Source organism: Varroa destructor, unplaced genomic scaffold, assembly GCF_002443255.2.
Source record: "Varroa destructor unplaced genomic scaffold, Vdes_3.0 BEIS01000005.1, whole genome shotgun sequence".
Taxonomy (NCBI): domain Eukaryota; kingdom Metazoa; phylum Arthropoda; class Arachnida; order Mesostigmata; family Varroidae; genus Varroa; species Varroa destructor.
In genome coordinates this window covers 36,710,127-36,715,563 of record NW_019211458.1, presented here as the reverse complement: position 1 = coordinate 36,715,563, position 5,437 = coordinate 36,710,127, and the positions used below count along the sequence as shown (strand labels likewise).

The following is a 5,437-nucleotide window of genomic DNA, read 5'->3' as shown; positions in this document are numbered from 1 at the left end:
TATATATATATATATATATATATATATACTATATATATATATATATCATCGTGTTCAAGTAAGACACTAAATTTTAATTAGAATTGCAATAACACCTTGCACATCCTAGATGAATGATTTATCAATAGAATACTTTATAAATAAAGCAATTCCAGACACAGTAGCTGCGAAATAGTGTGAAATTTTAATACAATAAAGAGATCAAACAATTACAAATAAAATTGTAGAGAGAACAAGCTGATTTGATAGAATAAAATATTGACAAGGAAATAAAAAGTTCTTGCGTATCCGTAAACCAACATAGCACTGAATTAAATGGACTACAATGAAAAATAGCTATGCTACAGTACTTATTGTTTTCGTGTATAAAAATAGTGGTCCAAAGATTTACAGCGGAGAGATTGGTTATTTGATCTACCAAACGGTGTCTGTTCAGAGCTAGATGCCGACGGCTTCTTCTACGTATAAGTGTAGAATTGATACATTTTATAAACCGCATAAATCAGTTCTAACAAACATTTCTTCTAAGATCTTGTTTCTAAAGGTTCTTTTAACCCTTCCGTTTATCGTATCACCGCTCTGCGTCTTACCCACCCACCCCAGAACATGGATCGGCAAAAAATCTTGAGCGTCGACGAGTTCTGGACACGCATCTCGGCCAGTGAATAACATAATCATTACCACCAAATCGCGAAATCTTCCTAATTCAACTTGTGATTAAATTATGCCATGCGTGTAGCTGTCATTAGCCAGTGCAGATAGTGCGAGGCACAGATTCAAGCGATTTCGGTGAGCGTGTTATCCATCTGCCACGCCTGAGACCCGCACGTCCTTATAGTTTAGGATTAATGGTATACCGATGGACCACAGGTTGGGGCTAGTCATCGATTCGAACGATTCAATCTCTCACTTTTTAATTTTATTTTTACAAATTTTATTTTTTGAGAAATTGTTACAACGAAGCTGGGCTTTTTACATCCTACGAAATTGTCGGAAACAACGGGCTGTTATTGACAAACATGGGCCATTCGTTACTTTACGAAATAATGCAGCATGCCTTAGATGTTCGAGGCGAGCCTAATCTTGTTGGATAAAACACTATTGATTTTTACATATTACATACAGAGCTGATCCTACATATGAGTTATAAATTGAAATAGTAGTGTATTGGATATAAACATAACATCTTCGACAATCATATATCATACCTGTGCCGCTTATTGGAAAATCCATTATACAACGATCGATATTTCATTCATAACTGAAAATGTAATATTGAAATCGTACGAGAAAGATGCCAAATAACAATTACAGTATTCTGGTGTTCTTTTTTTTGTTTATCTTATAAACTATCTACTCAACAAATGTCGATGTAATAAAATAAAGAATTTAAGATGTGATAAAGATATATAAAGGAAGAAGACTAGAATGTAAAAAATATAGTGCAAGGAATTATATTTATTAACCAGAAACATTTTCATTAATACGATGTAATACTTAAATAATATGTAAAACATCGTATTAATAATAGCAATTGCTGCTATTATAGATAGATAGAAGCTGCTCCCTGGAGTTTAAAAGCTTAGGAAGGGCCGTGATGTCCAACTACTCCTCATAATGGCTTACATAGTGAAGAATCGTTCTGAAAGTATCGTCTGGTGCGTAATTACGTGGTGCGTGTTTGGCTCCAGACAATGCTCTTATAACCAAAAGTGTACGCCCGAAATGTTGGTCATGATCAGCCGATATGCCACGATCCTATATTGATTCTCAGCACGATCAAATGATGATTAATCTATCAACACAAATTGCAATTTGCGTCGATAGAGATTTCAACTACGTTTCGTTTGCGACGAATGGTCCAGACAATACGTTGGTCGACTACGTCTTCACAATGCCAAATCAATTGTACCAGTCTTTCAGAATTTTGTTACTGGATATAGCTTCATTATAACATTCCGACTATCTATATTAACCCCACTGGTATCATTGTACTCAATTGAATCCCCGCGAATCTAAGTGAGTTCAGTGAACTTTCATTCGAGCGTTTTGTGATGGTTGATATTCTTGCGATGGCCGACAACGATGATGATGAAGTGAAGAGAGATGTCTGCACCCCATTAACGCAACTAATGTATTCTGCAATACAACAACCTGACAGAGAAATGCTAGGCTCAATGTTGTGTACTTAAGGTTTTTCAGCGTCTGGAAATCCTGAGATGGAATTAAAAGTTTATCCGGACCAACGTCGATCGACCAGCCGCTAAGTTCAGTCATCAACAAAGAAGTGGGGAAACTTGAAAACCCATCTTTTTCCTCACAGGGAATATTTGATAAACAGGATCATTTTTAGGCTATCCACTGAAAAAAACTTTAGCAATCCCCCTACCTGTTCACTTACTATAAACAAAAAATTTAATTAGAGACTTTTCGCTATTTTGTCTTCGGTCGTATTTTATTTTATGTTGTGACGGGGTTTGCTCTGGTTGCGTAGGATTTAAAATAATCGCTATGTCACCGGAAACTAAATTGCCAATTTTCAAAATTCTCCTAAATCTCTGGCATTTAATGATTGATCATGACAATCGACCACGTAGTGGACGCTTAGTAATTTTCCAGTGATATAATATTAATTAAGCAGCTGTTCTGTAAGTAACATAACAACATAAAACGGAGTATCAACCAAAGCCTAATGCCATATCATAGCTACTTGTAAACATCACAAGCATCGAAATCCTCTGTTATACAACTAAAATTTACTTTAAGTTATTGCCTATCATTTACCCAAAAACAAGAAAACTTGCTCATCATTCTCCAGACGCCTGTCCTATTTAGGTAAATGCTGCTATCAACAATTAGACTGTTTTCATTGCATGGAACAAGAAATTCATCTTGCAACCATGGTATATTTTTGTACTGTTAACCCTGCCTTGTCTTGAAGTTTTGACGAATCAGCCGTAATGAGTCAGCAAAATTTCAAGCTACAACGATGATTTCGTTTAATTATAATTCAATATGGTGCATCTTTCTCGCTCAGCTAACTCGTGTCTAATCTGTCAAACATGTATGGTTTGGAAACTACAAAATGATGAAGAAACCCATTAACCCTTTGATGTGCGCATTTCACGAGCCTGTCGTTGAATCGCAATGTCCCATAGTATCAATTCACGAGGCCACAATAACATATTCGAAGAATTTTGATCTATTTTTTTAATATAATTTTGAAATGAACCGGAATTTATAGACTTTTAATAATAACGTGACCGACCAAACCAGCTCTAGTAACTCTCTTCATTTATCGCAACGCCAGTGTTCATCCTATAGCTCAACGTACGTCGGTAAAAAGATTCAAGCATCAGTAAGCTTCGCTGATATTGGCAAATTAAAAAAATAACAATCACATCGGGACTCAAAGAATCTTGGCTGAAATTTTCGGAGCTAGCTTTTGGCAACCTGCAGCTTTAAGTCATTAGCGTAAGCTGAACTTTAAAGAGGAAGCGATTTATCGACTTTTAGTCCGGCTTGCAATCCATCGTATATGCGCGGAGTTTTAAATCTATTTAGGTCGCAATTCGTTTGCATGAGTTAATTCAATGAAATTAGCCGCAACGACTTACAAAAGCTATTGTATGTATTTTACTTCTTGCTTTGTGGATTTTTGGACAAGGACACTCTCGTCAAAACCTAAAATACGCTAAGGCAAAGCAGATACTACTCCTTTTGACTCAATTTTCAAGTGATGCCTTTTTAGTGTACAATGATATATATATATATGTATGTATAACTGAATTATTTGCTCCTTTATGGGATAAAATATTTTCTCTTTTCTTACGACACAATTCACGTAAAACTAAATGGGGCAGTGTTTGAAATAATTTCTTGTCTACTATTCCATTGCGTTTACAACGTTCGCACTCCAGATACTGCGCATCTAATACCAGAACAAAATGCTCCTAGTAATAAGTAAGTGTCAGGTCCAAACAGGAGTCTAAAGTTATTGGATCTTACAATAATCATATTATTTATTTACACCTACTGCTGCTCGGTCATTGATATTATATTATATTACAGCTAGCCCCGTCTGTCGATTTTATCTTCATAGAAAGGATATCTATGAAAGCACATGTTTAAAAGCTATCCATCTACTTTGTGTCATAAACAGCGCGACAGATCGTTGCTAAAAAAACAGAGCAAGAAAAATTTTTAACATGAAATGATTAATTTTTAAAGACGGTACAAGGTAACGCCATTTTGTAAGTTTTTGCAATTCTAGAAATTGACTTCTACGTAAAGTTTCAAGACAATATCGTCAAAGCTAATTCGACCCGCGCGCAATTTTATTTTGTGTTGCACGAGGTATCAGTAAATACAACTTTTCAAGTGCTTTCAAACTAAGAAACCTCTCTACGGGTGAAAAACGCTTCAAACTTCCTTATATTCTATTGTACGTGAACTTAGGGTATCCTATCAAACAATTAATATGATTATATATCGTAAAAAGCTTATAAAATATATGATGAATAAGTACATACTTAGGAAAGGAATAACGTAATTAGACATTGATATTAGGTGTCGTAGTAGCAACACAGAACACTATGATTATGGTCACGACATTCGACAACATCCTTTCTTTATCCACCGTACAACATATTATGTGAAAATAATGAATACTTTTTAGGGCCAGATGACGAAGAAACTTATTGACAGAAAGTACCGATCTGTCAAGTCCGCATACTACCTGCTGCAGGAAGACAGGTTGTCAGAGGAAATAGTTATTATTTCCCAATTATTGGTTCCCAAATGGTTATGCATCAGCAAGTTATATTCAAGTTGATGCTGATTTATACACATAATAAATAAATAGCTGAAAAATAAACACAGGACTAAGAGAGGTATTGTTCCTTTTTATCTTACGGTATGTACAAGTAGAAGGAAAGTTTTGTACTTTTGTAGAAGTGACCATTCATTACAGATACTGTTTTGTATTGGAATCCATAGATATGTGTTTTGCTAGATCTATAGTTAATACAACCGATGAATGAAACGGGCTTTGACTAAAGAAAAATACTATGAAATAAGCTAGCGGCAAGAAACTACCAATTGTCCATATCAGGAATTTCATGTTCGTATAAAAATAACGCTTTTTAAATATAAATTATGTGTTCAATATTATATGTTGAAACAGTTCACGGTCCGTTCCTTTCTAAGTTACGAAATTGTACTACTTCAATAAAAATGGATTGTCCTTTTTTATATTTAGATACTCAATTATTTTATAGATTTTGCGCGAGACTGCAATATTCTTATTTTTAACTAAAAGCATTTTCACCCGTGCCGATTTGCTATTTGCAGACCTTATAAAAGTGACACAAAGAAAACGTTTCGATTCCCTAAATATAATTCTGCTCAAATTCTAAACTCGCTTTATTTCAACTAC

At 34.8% G+C, this 5,437-nt stretch overlaps 1 long non-coding RNA gene across 1 annotated transcript in view; it reads left to right on the top strand.

Moving 5' to 3' along the window:
- Window positions 1-2,431, top strand: part of LOC147755630 (uncharacterized) — a 3,906-nt gene extending 1,475 nt beyond the window's left edge. The window contains exon 2 of the long non-coding RNA XR_015327785.1: window positions 604-2,431. This is a non-coding gene — a long non-coding RNA (uncharacterized LOC147755630). The remainder of the gene's footprint in view (window positions 1-603) is intronic.
- The last annotated feature ends 3,006 nt before the right edge of the window (window positions 2,432-5,437 follow it).